This window comes from Neodiprion pinetum, chromosome 6 (genome assembly GCF_021155775.2).
Source record: "Neodiprion pinetum isolate iyNeoPine1 chromosome 6, iyNeoPine1.2, whole genome shotgun sequence".
NCBI classification, from domain to species: domain Eukaryota; kingdom Metazoa; phylum Arthropoda; class Insecta; order Hymenoptera; family Diprionidae; genus Neodiprion; species Neodiprion pinetum.
Window position 1 is genome coordinate 10,470,932 of NC_060237.1, and position 16,266 is coordinate 10,487,197.

The 16,266-nt window shown below is 41.7% G+C and overlaps 1 long non-coding RNA gene across 1 annotated transcript; it reads right to left on the reverse strand.

Moving 5' to 3' along the window:
• Positions 1-1,641: 1,641 nt before the first annotated feature.
• LOC124222191 (uncharacterized) lies at positions 1,642-5,999 on the reverse strand. The gene is made up of 3 exons (XR_006883966.2): positions 5,961-5,999; positions 3,521-3,736; positions 1,642-1,765 (listed from the first exon to the last, which is right to left on the reverse strand). It is a non-coding gene; the product is annotated as an uncharacterized lncRNA (long non-coding RNA).
• Positions 6,000-16,266: the final 10,267 nt, after the last annotated feature.

Here is a 16,266-nt window from a genome sequence, read left to right on the forward strand (position 1 = left end):
CTGACTCGATTTAGAAACACGTATACGGCTGCAGATTTGTCATTGTGAAAAAAAATTTCATCTCGATCCTAAGATACGACGATTTTCTTCAGTATTTATCGTCTCGGGACGGAGTTGCTTTTTTACTTTCAATCGCTGATGCCATCTGCCGGTACACCGGCGCACCATTGATCAATTTTGCAAGTGTTAGTGTTTTGCCTCCCTCCTCCTCACCCCATCATCGAAGATTTGCACTCCGTTATACGCAGAGTGGCATGATGCAAAAATCGATCTCGCGTACCGGCCGGCTAGGATATTTTTTTTTTTTTTCATACAAACTCTTTCTTACAGGGTAACAGGGTTGCGGAAACTTGTCGAGAGGATAAATCGAAGGGGTTGGCTGATCGCGATTTTCACCCTTTGCGGTACGGCCGCGATCTCCGACGCGATTCGGTTTCAAAACGGCATGTGCCAGGGGAGGCCTAAATTCTATCAAGGAATTCTTTGTCTGCGGTTCTCTCTCCCTCTGTCTCTCTCGGTTCTTTAACATCCGAACTGGTATACAACCGGCATCGTCGTTGTGTGCGGCTATTCTCATCAAGGCCGGCTGTGTCCCCGCTTACTCTCTACCCCCTTGACCGTAGTTCGCTCGTTCCTCGCCCCCCTGATGCTGCAGGGTGACGGCAATCTTTTGCTGCACAAGGTCCCATGCTTCGCTGAAAGCCTCCGTACGATACGTATTTTTTATCTCGGGGCATGCGACGAAATGCCTTGAAAAATATCGTCGATCGGGTCACGCAAGAGACAAAGTCGTCGAAGAGGTGCAGGTGAGGATGAATTGGTCTGACTGGATTCGAATATCCTTTAGAAAACGGAAGTGGAAGATAAAAATGAGTTTAAAAAAAAAGAAAATAAAAGAAACTAGTCGATGGTCGATCCGCTTCGACGATTGCATAAATCCGTGGTATTTTGCCAAAGCCTAGGTCTTGCCAATTTTAGATTTTTTAAGCCTTGCCATTTTATTTCACTCTAGGTACGTATATTTTATTTTTAGATGTTCTAGAAAACGACTGCTAACCCGCATCGTTCCTCTATTTTTCCGGCATCGCTGTTCAAGACGTTTATATGCACTTGGCACGTTCTCCAGGATTTAGCGCCATGCACTTTTGTCGAATTAAGGCCGCACGGAAAAAATTGAGAACTCAATCACGGCTGTATTCGGTTTGCCGCAATCGAGTTTCGTCTCCAAGTACGATCACATGCCGCAAGCTGTGATTTTACAAATTGAGGAACGCGTCATCTGGTCACACAAATTTCTTTAACGAGAATTTATATCATTCACGCGTGATACCGATTACTTTGAAGTTTGGTTGTCAATTCTTCTCCCACGTGAGCTTTTAGGTGTTGCATAAATATTATCGCGAATGTGACGAAAAGGATTTAGAACGGAGTACGGAGGATACAAGTGAAAAAATGAACCTAGCCAAATTTAAGATCTCGTTAAACGAAAACTTATATAACTGTACCGAAAACATTGCACCGACTACTTTTGTGTCTGGATAAAAATAGTGTTTTGAAAAACGTCCAAAAACTAAATGTCACATAAGGAGTGGAATGTGTGGGTTTTTTTTTTTAAATGACTTTTAATTTTTTATTCCAACTCTACACTGTGCAATATCCGAATCATTACCATGATTATCGATTCAATTTACGGCCACCAACCGGAAGTTGATTTGTTCCACATGTGATTCCTAATATGGCGAAAGAAAAGGACAACATCAGTAATCTGAAATTATAGAAATTCGACAGTTCTTATTATACTGTTGATATATTTTGCGAGACTTTTTTTCTCTTCATTCCGTTATTCCATCAATTTCCTCAATTCATAAAAACTTCAGGCAAAAATTCGGATGTCCTACGTGATTGGGTTTAATATAAACATGTGCGCACCTCGGAAATCTAAATGACGTAAAATAAAGTGGAATTTAAAAGTGCACGAGCGAGAAGTAAAGAACACATCTGATATCTTTCCGCTTGACCTGAACCTTGCAGCGAGATCCTGTAGCCTAGGGCAACAAAAGCTCTAGATACCTACTTAGCAGTTGATTCGCGACTCCCACTCACAAGAACGAGAGTTACGAGTGGCTGGTAAACTTGCTGTTAAGATAGTCGAGGGAACGAACCGTGTGCGATTCACCACTCGAAGCTGTGCCGTGATGAGCGGATTTAAAACGTTCACTTGAAAGTCTTCGCCCTTTCCTAACGTTCCGTTTGTTGCTTAGGCGATATAATCGAAAAAAAAATTTCCTTTACTTGCTCTCGAAATGGTTTCATTCTCATTACTTTCGCCGTTAATGATTCTGGACAATTTCATCGCGCGAAAAATCCCTGCTCCGAGTTACAATCTTGCATGTATCAGTGGTTAGTTTGTCGATCATTACTAAATCCACGCCATAATTAAAGCGTACACATCAACGCTTCGCATAACCAAACGCAAGCGCGTTCAATCACACCCCGTGCGATAGCGGGGGTGGATATCGTGCACGGTTCAGCGAGAGGCAAATGAGCGGGAAAAGAATTGCTATCCCTCTCTAATTTTTGTTTTTTCAACGTTGAAAACTCGTCTACGTGTTCAAATTTCAATGCAGTTGACATTGTTCACAAACCACGAGTACAAAGTTCACGCTATATCCAATCGCGAATGGTCAATTTATTTTTACCAATAATCACATCAGCGTTGACCGATCGATGATTAATACCTGCGGAAAAGAGAGCAGCTGGAGAAAATCAAAGCTCACTAATTATATGAAACTCGTTTCAATATTTTATACATCGCTGATTGACGCTCGGTAGACGGTTTTTTATTCACTCTGTCGAACTGGGGTAACAAAGGATTTCATCGAGCTCTCAAACTTTTAAATAATTGATGTATCAAATGAGAATAATACACGATTGTTTTGATATGATTTCTTATCTGAATACGTCCAACATCGCGCGGTACATAGAAAGCAATTTCTTTATCGAATACATCTTCGGATAATTCAAACAAAAGTTCAGAAAAAATGAATACCTAAACAAGGAGCTTGTCTACAATAACTAGTAGAATTGTTTTCAGAATGCTCATTTAAGGGACGTCATGAGTTTTGAAAAGTTATTAAAATACGACAACAAATATGGTAAATTTGATTCGGTAATTTGATGACAGTAAAAAACGATTGTGTTTAAATTGACCAAAATTAGCCGATATATACATCGACACTGAATCGACATCAAATATAGTCTACAAAATTTCGAAACCATATCTTTTTCACATTGTACGACTGTTAAAAATAAATAGAAGCTATAACTCTGGCTTTAAATCCTGCCTGTTATGTTTGCATTTCTGGCGATGAGAAAAAAAAAGAAAAAATGGAAAAAAATTGGAAAAAAAACCGAGCATTCTTTGATGTATGCGAAACGATCCGGTGGATGTGGATAAATTGTAAAAAATGTTTCCCTCCGGACGTTGCAGCGGGCGTTTCGGATAGAAAAAGAGACTAACTCCGTTCCTCTTCCACCCTCCTCTCGGCGATCCCTTCGTCTCGTTTCCACCCGCGCAGCAGCATCCCCCTCATTCCACCCGTGGATTTTTTTCCCTCTCTCGTGCCACCGCCGGCGGTAGCAACAGCAGCAGCAGCAGCAGCAGCCCTCGGGGTGATTTTTATAATCTGCTACTTGTTGCGCCGACGGTGTCGAGAGCCTTCGCGGTGCGTGCGTACTGGAAAAACCGGAAAATAGAGGAAAATAAAACACCAGCTCTGCCGGCTAAAGAGTAAAATGAACAAGTAAAAAAACACCACGGGACCTTTCATCCCCTTCCCGGTATATCCGCCTCTCTACAGCCTGCAGCTGCTCCGCACCTACACGCGTTTGTATAAATCCATCAGGAAAAATCACCGCAGAATCAACCGTCTGTCGGAGGATATTTTATAATTATTAACAATTGTTAGACCGAGCGCCGATAAATCGTATCGGCTATTCGTTCACGCCTGAGATATGCCGATCGATTGTGTCAACTGATATTTAGTTAGCCCGAGTGACGGAATAATCGATTTAACTGGAACCCGCGTTTCGGGGTAACTAATTCGGTTTAATCAATCACCGGAACTAACGAGTTACGACCTGTGCTAGTTTTTCAAATGAATGTTTCAATATTGCGGATTGAAAATTTTATCACGCGTGTGAAGTACTGCAAAAACAAACGTTAGTCGACTTACAGTTGTCTGATTTATTGAAATTACATATGTTTCGATTCCATTTTGTTACAAGGAAGGATGCGTTTACTCACAATTTACGAGATAACCAGTTATCTTGTTGGTATGAGAAAAATACAGGGCATTAAAATTAAACGAATTCATTACGAGCTGTCAATAAAATATTCAATCAATTTTACGTTGTGACAATATTTTACTTTCTTGCAATATACACTTTGCTCCAATATATTTTGACTGCTTGGGAAATATCTCCTTCCGTGAAACAAAATTTCTTTTCATTCCGCTAAATCGATTTTGTTTTTTTTTTTTTTTTTCAGCAAAACACTTTTTCGCTCGCAATTCGACCAAGTAATTCGTAATTCAGTATAGTTAGAAAAAAAGACTTCTTAAGGTCAAATAGGCTCAGTTGCAAGTTTCATTAAATCAAATAAATTGAAATGATCTATCATTCTTGTAAAGCTATGATACGGTTTTCCTCGCTGTGTATCTATATATAATTGACACAGTGAGGTCATGCAGTAAATGGTTAAGTACATAGCGGTTTATACATCGCGTTTACTAACTATAAAAGAATGCGTTTCACATGTACAAACAGAGCGGAAGTCCACGTGCACATGCCCGAGAAACGTACGGACGTATGCGAGTGATTAATCGACAGCGTACGCCTTTTGACGGAAGTTGCACGCTTCAAACCACGCCGATTATGATAAAATAATTATGCCGGAGCCGTGCATAATATTATTTAAGGAAGAGGGGTAAAGAAATATAATATTATTACACGGGCAGGGAAAAATGCTGAATAATCTAACGTGCCGCAAGGAAATGCAGGAATTACGGGATTTTTTCTTCTTTCATATCCTTTGTCAAGAGTGCAGATAATTCCGCGTGCTGATTTTTCACCGAGAAAATATTCAGTTCGCGAATCACCTGCACTCGGGATACATTACCCAGCTGTTGTACCTTCGTCTTTGCATATAACGTTGCCTTGGCGCAACGGTTATACTTCCCGGATGAAAGCCTATTTATTTGGATCGACAAAAGGTATCGGTAATAAGCGCAAACGAAGGTTCAAGTTTTCCAACCATCATTTTTTAGTCTCTAACTTTCTAGGAATTGACAAGACGGGACTTTCTTTGTTGCAAAAATTACTTCGTTGGCGTAAGGTTTTAAATTTTTTTGTTAGTCCAGGTTCAACATCATGGAGTTAAAGACTGTATTAGTTTTGAATGAGAAGAGCCTCCGTCGTACGATGGCAAGACATTTGTACGAACATATTTCAGCGGTCCAGGTACAATGCAAGAAAAAAATGCAGGTTTTTAGACGAAGTTTTGTGAAAAGTGATGAAATCGATATTTCGATCCTCCCTCCAGAAACTTGAAGGCTCTAAAAATGAATATCGAGTTGTACACAGATTCGTTTTGCCGATAAATGGAAACGCTTCTTTTCACGTCGACAAATATATACCCACTGTCATCGAGCCGAAACTTTGAACGTCAACCGATTCGGATCTCGCTTTTTTTTCATTTATCAAAGTCAACCGATTATACCCAAAGTATAACGTCCGAGCAGATGTCGTTACGTTAAGTGCGAACGCTGGTGAGAGAGTCGGCGAGTTGCGCGCTGGCTGTACGGTCTCGTAAAATAAAAGTACGTATGTAGGAAAAATAGAAGGGAATAGCGGGGCGGCTTGAGGGGAGGGAAAAATAAAATAGGAAGTTCATTTCTTACCGCAGGCGTTGCAGTCGGCAACCACGCGGCACCTACAACTGCGGCCGAAAGTTTAAAATAGAATATCTTACAACGAACTTTCATCGTTCGTTAAAAAATTAGACCAAAGGCGTAGGGAGCGAGGAGCGTTAACCAAGATCGACCGAGTTTCCCGCGATTTCTCGTCGGAACCGTGTAACCCCCGTATCGCCAATTGTCTAGGATCTCGACGCCAATGACCTACGTCACTGGTTCAAACATTAGACGTCGGTGAGGCGCATGCGCGAAACTCGCGATTCGCTCTGTTCCCCTCCCGTCGCCAAGGTGCACTCTATGCTGCGTGCACCGCATTAGATGCATTTCTAAGTCGGCTCGTAATAAATCGCATAAATATTATATACTGATTTTCGTGTTTCGCGAGCGTCGGTTTTCGTCGGGAATCGTTGGTTTCTTTTTTTTTTTTTTTTAGTTTTTTTTTCTTGCTCACGTTTCATTTTCACCCGTTTTTTTTTTGTTTTTACTCTCCTCTTTCGCATCGCTCTTGTACGCCTATCATCGACCAATGTGAAACTCGTCGATCGTTTGTTGACCCAGCAACGCCTCGTGTGATATACCGAAACGAATATACGTTTCGTATTTGTCTTTAGTTTTATTCCGTACGTAATCGCTCGATTATTTGTTGTTTTCGTCGATAAATCTTGGTTATCCCTTACACTTCCATCGATACAAGGAACTTCGATGAAGTCGAAGTACGACGGCATTAGCGCGTCGCGCTGGCGCTTGCCACCCCCACCATCGTCGGACGGCCAAAACAAGTTTTTTACTATTTTCGATTTCTGGCGAAGAACTGCAGCCTGAGAAGAATTGAAATTATTTTTACTCCGTCTTCGGGTAGTTCGCTGGATCGCGTGCCGATTTATTCGCTGATCTAACCGACTCTGTATAATATCCGGCTTGTACAAAACCGGGATTTATATACCGCCGCGCTTCGTTCGTCGCAGAGACAGATGTACAATAATTACATATCAAAGTGATTTTATTCGTTGTTATATTGCAATTCTTTTTCTACAACGTACCATTATCAAAATCGACGAGACAATTAATTACCTGATAGTGTTTTCTACATACCTACCATTACGGCTCAATGATTTTGCCAATTTACCGGCGAGACGTGGTAAAAATAGCGACCAACAAGAGGAGATAAACTACACACGTATCGGATGGACAGAAAATGATCGCTACTTTGGGACGGTAGAAGAAAATGCGTCATTGGTGCTGATAATATTTGAAACGTTGAGGAAGGTACAAAAAATAAATAAAAAATCACTACGAAAGAGAGGAAAAGGAATTGCAGCGGAAAAACACTAGAAGTCAAAGACGGGATCAGCAAAAATGTTTTAAGGTGAAGTATGTTTCTCCTTTATTCTCTATCGGTTACCACTTCTTAACTAAAATAATAATATTCAAAATGAAGAAAAAACCGGGAACAATGATTAATTATTGAAGTTTGAAAAATAGGTTGACGCTGTTAACATTATTAATACATGAAAGTCATAACCTTGCTTTACAGACTGCATCGCTTTGCTGCTAAAACGGAACGCTTGTGGACGCTGTGGTCACCGCTCTTAACTCTCGCTATATAATATTGTAACGACAAAATTAGGTTTTTTTTTTTTTTGCTTTTTTTTATGTTTTGTTTTGTTTTATCAAAAAATTACGGCTGTAGTGTGCTTGCCCGTTTTGTTAATTTGATTTACTTTTCTCGATATCAATAAACGAATTTGATATTTTCAATTTTCAGAGATTGAATTGCATTTTACTTTCTCGCCTACGTTCGATCGCAGTTATGTTAATTGATAAATAACCGGGCGAAATATACAATAACATACGGAAGATACTGCGATACATACGTACATAAAGTATGATAGTCATTTTATTTTTCTATCAATTATACGTTTTTACTTTTTCTCGCTCTCTTCTCCCCTTTCTTTTCTCCCCTTTTTCTACCTTCATCTTACTTTGTACGATACTTTTGCCGGCGACGAACCGCGGTAGCTATCCACTGTACGCATACACACGCACACACGTCTATTATACATGTGCATAAAAGCTGTTTGTACGTTGTTATATCGATTAAATAAAAAGGTCATACCAACACTAACGCGCGTCCGTCGAGCTATAAGTACGGCCTATATACTAATTTGCATAAGATGATTCTCCCCCTCCCCGTCGACACGTACCGCAGTAACTGGTATAATATGTACACTGCACGAAACGCACACACGTTAGACGAACACGGACACACGGTGTACAGGTATATCACGTGTAATGTACGGTGCGATGGGTAGTCGACGGTGGTTACATACCTGAATTTTCGATCCATTGGGCCCTGTCCTGGAAAAAAAATTTGGACGCTGGTCCTTTCTCCCTATTCGACACCCGGTTTTTTGACCCGGGCAGCTGCGGGTCAGTTTTCGACGGGCCTGCAACGAATTAAGATGTGGCGCGCAAAATTACCCGCGATGTCGTTGTATTATCATTATTATTACGTCAATTAACTTACATATCTATTTATTTATTTTTTGTCAACTGATTTCAAACAAAATTACGCGAATAACGATCGATCGATGCTCCCTTACGACAAAGTTTCGGATACCTTGAAACCGCACCAATCCCAATCCACATCGCGTCTTTCATATAACCGTGCATCGTTCGAGATGTGTAACAAAGTGCCGCGAGTGACGATTCAAACTTGTGAGAATTCGAATAACAACATAGATGATAAAAATTGACCATCATGAGCAAGTTCAAACATATTCTCAATGTTTTTTTGTACCTACGATAACCGCGGTGAGAGTCATCGCACCGATGATATTACGGTGAAAAATTAACACAATCCTCGGAACAGAGAAAGCACGCACCCGCGTATACGTACGTGTATGCATACAATGTATATAATGCCGACGAAAAATGGATCTGCAACTGAGAAACGGTATGAATATAAATCTGTCCTACTTATACAAATCCCAAATATTTTTCTGTGCGTAGACATTCTTTTTTGCATCTTTCTTTTTTTTTTTTTTTTTTATTCTACATACTTCAACGATAATTCTTGAAATTTTCCAAAATCCAAAAATTTTCCCCTACCGATATTAACCTAGCGCGATGTTAACCGCGCGGTGGCTCCGCAACCGGCGTCGCTCTGTTTCATTCCCATTGGCCGCGGTATCCCCTCCCGGTTATCCCCTCCCCAACTTCCTTCCTTCTTCACCCCCTCCCTCCCCCCGCGCCGCCGGAACGTCGGTCAGCCTGGATGTCTGTGAATCGTGCGATAACTATCCTGCGGGGACTAGGATTGAGTTCCGTCAGGAACTGAGGCGGAACTCGAATTGATCTCGGGGAATTTGAATGGTTTCGTTAAAGAGTGAATTGGACTGATTCGATTTTTAAATATGGTCGATTTCGTGGTTTTTTCTATTCGCTATTTTGCAACGCGCGTCGTATGCGCGCAATATTCGCTGGGATCGTTCGGTTTCTTATCTTCCTTCGATTTTTTTTCGATTTTTGCTCCACGATTTACCGAAACGTATTTCGCATGCGGATCTTTACCTGATTATATTATATATACATATATATAAAAGTACTCTACATCGACTGTCCTCCGAGATTTTGGCACGGGAAGAAACTGGCGGGAAGGGTGCGAGGAAGATTTTTTTGAACCCCTCTCATATTACAGAGGAGCATTTTCCATCTTCTCGACTACCCTCTCTCTTGTGTACAACGCCCAGGATTCATCCGGCAAAGAGCCCCTCGTCTTTTACGCGAGAAAAAAGAGCTTGTCTCACTCTTCTTCTCTCTCTCTCTTTCTCTCTCTTTCTCCCTCTCGATCGCGCGACCCGAACAACGAGCAAACGTTAAAAATCTCGCGCCCTCGGAGAAAAGAAGAGGGTGCAGGGTGGAGGAGTTGAGGAGCCGAAGAGCTTGCTGTAGGGGCCAGTCAAGGGGCCGGAAAAATAATTACTTCTCCGACCGCAACGAGCGAGAAAAACTGAGGGGTTGATTTCAGAGCGAAAAAGAATCAAGGAAGGGCGAAAGATGGAGGTAAAAAGGTTGAAAAGGGGAAAAAATTACCCTTGGGTTACATTGTTATGCTTGGAAAATTATACCAACTCTCGGTTCGAAGGTGGTGAATACTCGCGATATTTTACTAATGAGAAAAATAAAGATTCACTCGTGTTACAATTATTTTTACGAGGATGTCCAGATTTTTTATTATTACATGCCAATAAAAGTACAATCAATCACAGACGTTAATTGAGACTCCGGGTTTTTGGCAATTCGTTCGATTCACCGCAACTATAGTTATCGCATTTGTGCACGTTAAGAGGCAACCATTTTTCAGTCAACGTGACTCGTCGTCTCGAGGTGCCAAGTCGATTTTCTTGGTTCGTTTCAACTTTTGGGGCGTGTCTGTCTTCACAGAAAAGAAGCTCTCTTCCCACCGACGGACAAAACTTGGCATCAAATTTTTTTCTCAAACGTTTGTATCTGTTAAAAATGAGTTGATTCAAAAATAACAGAAGAAAATTTCTTCAAGTTCCTTTCATGTAACAATCTTATCGACCTATCAATTTAAAATTAATGTGAAACCGTTGGAGCGTCAAGAACACAAATCAGCTGGTTTCGCGACTTCCGGTAACAAGGGATCAGATTCTATCATAAGTGTCTCAGCTACGTACTGGTTCTTTCTTCTCACCATAATATACGTCGCGAGGAGAGGATCGGGGGATTGAATTCGCATTTCTCGACAAATATATACTGATCTTATACCCTTTATAGTATATCGAGTCCTTCCCCCCCCTTCGTCGCGTTCAATTCGCCCAGATTCGATCGTCATGCCGGATACCGACAACCGGAAATTGGCTCTGCCGTCCCAGCGTCGTAATAAAAAGGTTAAAAATTTTCCACCGCTGGCGAATTGGTGAAGCAGCCACGAGGCTTCGTCATTTTATGTCGGTGATAATATTTCCCACGCCCATACGTGTGTTTACGAATTCGTTGCGGATACGGATAAAATTCAATTTTGACGAATAACCGGATTCGGGGGGAATGGAAATGAGGGAGGAGGAGCAAGTATCGGTAAGATTCTTTGGTTCGCGTGTAATTGGCTGATTGCCCGGTCTCGCTACAGTGCAGAACTCGACTCGCGATATATTCGTTTGTCTGACGCGTACCGCTAATGCGCGTGTGTGCGTAATACACGTGGGTACATCTACAGTCGCTCAGTCAGATAAATCCAATAAATCTGGATCCTTGAAGGCGAAACTTTTAATCAAAGTCGTGTAAACCTACGTGTAGGCACACGCGCCGCTTTATTATCATAACAAAATATACGCAAACGATTTGCAATCCGCGCGCGCTAATTCAGCTGTAAGGATCCTCGTTGCGATCTATTATCGGCTCGTATCGCCTGCTGCAGGCTCGGCAACGTGATGTAATTGAATTTTCGTTTGTTTACCAAATTACTCAAATTTATCGTCAATCATTGGCAATTTTGAGGAATACTATTCGTCGCAGCATTGACGACGGAGGGGTATGCGGAAGGGGGAATAAAAAAAAAAAAAAATACAACGATCGAGAATTGGATGAAAAGAAAATGTAAATTTACAGAAGGTAAAATTTAATTTGAAGATAGGTCCGTGTCTCCGTGCAATCGCCGTTATTGATCAAAACAATCGAAGTGCAGGGTGGTTGGCGGGCGGGGGTTGGGGGAAAAAGATGGCGCAAAAATGGAGGGTGAAAAAGTTGGGGGCGAAAAACCGGGGAGGCAGGACTCGGCGCCTGTCCTCGGGGAGGAGGGCGCCTCGAAACCCGAACCATTTTTGGCGGAGCTTGTGAGATTTTGATATTTTATACGCCCCCGAGGGCTACCGAACTTTTTAAGACGTCCATTAAGGATCCTGTGTCTCGTTAGAGCTCGAAGAATAAAATGCACGGATTATTCAACGATCCAACTGCCGTGACACCTTCACACATGTATTTTGCCTCTGCAGATTCCACCCTTCGGCATCCTTCTCCTCTAAACATCAGTTGGCACTTTGACGTTGCGATGAGAAGATTCTAATTAATAAAAATCGTACATTCTCGAATAGAAATTATTTTGATTCGTCAATAGTAAGATATAAGCTGTGAAAAGTTATCCGTGTCCCTTCAAAGCAAAAGAACTTGATCGATCGATTGCGTTGTTAATTGGTTCGAGTAAAATTTGAATCTGTTTTCCTACTTGCGGTACTTTTTTAAAAATAGCAATCATACAGCATAGTTTTTTTCGTACAAACATTCATTCCAACGAGCAAGAAAATTAGCCCACAAATTTTAAATCTCGATCATTTTCTGTGAGTAATATTCATCGGCAATTTTGCTCTGGGTTGAATCGATTTTGCTGGCTTATCCGAAGAGATGATTAACAATAAAATGTCTCAACTACTTATTGATATTATAAATTTATTCACGATACCTGTATCAGCATTTGTTGTGTTTCATTGCGGCATGAATTCCGGCGCATTTTATGTATAATCGGATTGTTGATTCAATCAAATTAGCGTAGGTGCCCTCGATCCTCGATCCGAAGTACGTGAGTGCTAATTTCGCAAATTTTCACATTCGGAATACTTCAAGGCTTTTTGCCTCGCGCGTCGAGAAGCGGTGCAAAACGAGGTGAAAACAAACATTTTTGCACGCCTGCATCGGCGATCCGCCGGTCCGGCACCAGAGTCGGTATACTTTGGAAGCTAAATGCAACCCGCAGGTTGCACAAGACTTGAAAATAGTTTTAAAATGGCCGATGTTTACTGGCAATAAATTAATCGCTTCAAATTTATTGCAAGTCGATTCGGCTTTCGGCATGAACCGCGACGTTACTCTACTGGTCGAATCGCAAAAACTTGTAAGAAAACTGCACTTTAACTGGAATCAACGACGCGGCGCTGATCGTCTCGATTTAACGATACCGCAGAAAGGCGGGAAGCTCGCCGATTTAAATGTCTGCGGAATCCGATTAAAATAATATTTTTACCGCGGATACGCTCTTAATTAAAATATTAAATTGATTACCGGTGAAAAGGGTAAGGACGGGTTCCATGTCTTTCGCGCCGAAGAGGCGAGCTAAAATAAATGAAAATGAAATCAATTATAAAACTGTTTGAGGAGCCTTGGAGGCGGTAGACACCCGCAGTTCTCGATAGACGGATGGATGGACGGGGATCTTATATTTCCTTAATTAAAAATACAGACTTTACTTTCAATTAAAAATGGCCGACCGTTGCCCTGCCTCCAAGCTCCGTTCTTCTCTGCACTCTACAGATATTTCAAGAGCGTCCTTTAACAAAGGAGTTGGACTTTCACCCCGATCAAATGGCCCGGCGCCCTTTTATTTCGTACAACGATCGACGATTTTACTCACCGTCTAAGAAGCTTAACGCAATACGCAATTTTGCGACGTTCGTGCTCAACAGCTGTATATAATAAACCTCGAGTTTTCGAGGAATTTTTAAACTAGTAATTTTCTTTTCTTTTCTTTTCTGTTCCCTTCTTTCTCTCCCTTTATCTCCGTCGTTCCTGTAACAGGACTTGGACTCGTTGTTTAGCATAACTCGCGCTTACCCTCAGCTTTTCGCGCGCACTCGTCCAGGAAGGGTTTGATAAAATCTCGCTCGAATGAGATTACTTTCTTTTCTTCGGGGTACCCGGGACCTTGGCACTTCCCCGGTGCTTCTTTGCCACTTCTCATCCGCGTCCACGTCGAGAGCCTTGCGCCGCTTTGCGAGGAGGAGCTTGATTTATTACTCTCTTAAATCTTCCCTTTCTTTCCTTCACACTTTTATATATAATACTTTAAAAACTTTCTATCCCGCAGCAAAATTTCATTATAATTATATAACGCCCGCCGAAAGATAAGCGCGAACTTATATACCTAACGCGCTTCGCGTTATACACGCGAGGACCGAAATGAAATATTACGTCACTTTTGTGTAAACTGTTTTTCACAGTCTTATGCCTCTACCTGCAGATAAATATTTACTCTCGCGTCTTACCAGGGTTAAGTAATTTTGCTGTACACTCGTCACCTCGGCCAGTCAAACACCAAAATACACGTCATACTTTCTTACGTGCGGTACAATGTTCCATTCCTCTTCCGTTCCGTGAGCGATTCCGCAACACCGATTAGTTTCAACGGGATCGTAGGAGAAGGCAAATCGATGATAAAGAACGGAGGAAATTGAATTACTTGTGAAAATCTGAGATGTTACAGGGTGGAGAAAAAGGAGAAGAAAGGAGAGCGCAGCTAACAACATGCATTAAAACCTCCTCCCATAATACGTCCGCACGTAAGAAATCCGGCGATCAGCACGCACGCGCATGGCATATGTCGGCCACAGAGAGATTTCCGTGAGATGCATTCATGCATGGGCATCTGGCGGGACGTAATGACACCTCTCGGTAAAACTTACTCCTTAAGTATAACGTGTATCGTATAGTACACGATAATCTTACGCATTCGGACAAACGATGATTACGTTGATCCTGTCGTGCGGAGCTCGTCAAATTTTGTAACGAGCCTCGTTCGAGAATCGATCATGGGAAAATCGAACGAAGCGATGATCTTTTTCTCCAACTTTCCCGCGAATCACCAGACGGACGATTACTTTTGATTTTTTTTTTTTTTAACGATCTTTTTATGCCATATAGCAAGTCTCGCACATGTAATACTGGTTTCAGAATTTAGCTTTTTTGAAATGTACTTTTTTTTTTTCTACGCAGTCGGAGAGCGAACATTGAATCTACGAGAGCACGTTAAAAAAGTTTTCACTCCGATATCGTGAGTCGGTATGATGATGAGACATGCTGAGAGAATGAAGAAACGTGGCCAATTCACGGATGAATTGGCAGCAAATTGCGATGAAAAATAAGTTTGAAAACTCTCTTCGGAGAAATTTTTGTTTTCATTAAATTATCGAAGAAACTTTCGGAATAACTTGAGTAAAAGAAAGAGAGAGAGAGAGAGAGAGAGAGAGAGAAATAGAAGGCTTCATACCTCTATAATAAGCAGAGGTTTGCCACTGTTATTTTTTCCTTCAAACTTTTTCTCCCTCGCAGCGAATATTATGATATAATTTTATCGGGAATGAAATTTGTTTGATGGAAAATAAATTTCTACGTAACTATAGATATGTCTTTTTCCTTTGCTCAAGTCGCCGTATTTCTCGTTTATAATAATTGTAATTTTTTATTTCAAGTTATTAATTACCCGCCGAGCGGCTTAATTATTTTAACCATTCGCGGCTGCTATTTTCAGTTTGACCTCAAACTGGAGGTCTTCGGTTAAGAATAGGGGATTACTTTCTCATTTAGATTTTATCGCCCGCCTCTCTCCCACACCGTCTATACACCCGGCCATTTTGTGATTCCTTTACATCACCGCAGTCTTTTGTTTTTACTAATTACCCCCAAGCCCCGATCATTAGGCCACCAGCCAAGAATGTGTTTTAAGAATTTTACCCCAGAACCTCGAACCATCCGCAGTTACAGGGACGTTCCGTGCAGCATCCGGCGCGTTTTATCTTTTCTTCGAATAATTCGAATTATCATTATTTACAATCGGCAAACCAATTACGATCCACGCGTCAATTTCCGTGCCCGCTTAAAGCGATAGTCGCCGACTCGATTCTAGCTTGACACGAAATATCATCTGCTCCAACCAAACACGCGTCCCCCTCATTCGCGGCACGGTGTTAAACTAGATTAGGTTAATTTTGGTTAGGCTCCATTAGGTTGGCTGAGGCTTGAGAAGCTTTCGCCGCGATTTTCACCTCGAATCGGCGATAAGAATTGCCCGAAAGTGCGCGAAGGTGCCGGTTTGATACCGAGAACAAAAAAAATCACCGTCCACCTGCAAGTGAGTTATTTACCGGACGTTGGATCCGACTCGAGATAAAAATTTATCTACTACCCGGCGTTAGAGCAGGCGCTGTTATAGGTGGTGGGTAAATTTGGGTGGGCCCGGGACGAAGCGATGGGTTACCATCGTTATTGTCAATTCGAAAAGGGTCCAGTGTCCGTCAACCGCTCCGCTGTTTGGGATTCGAATAATCACCGCGGTCTGCAGCTGCCGGGGCAAAAAATCCCCGTCAATTGTTTTCGAACTTACGGCCAGATTGGTCAATGCCATACCTGCAAAAATACGCGCTGTCCTGTGTTAATGACCCTTTTGCACCTTCGAGCGTAACAGCGGTAACGACTAGCGAGAAACTACCTACCCACGAATTTG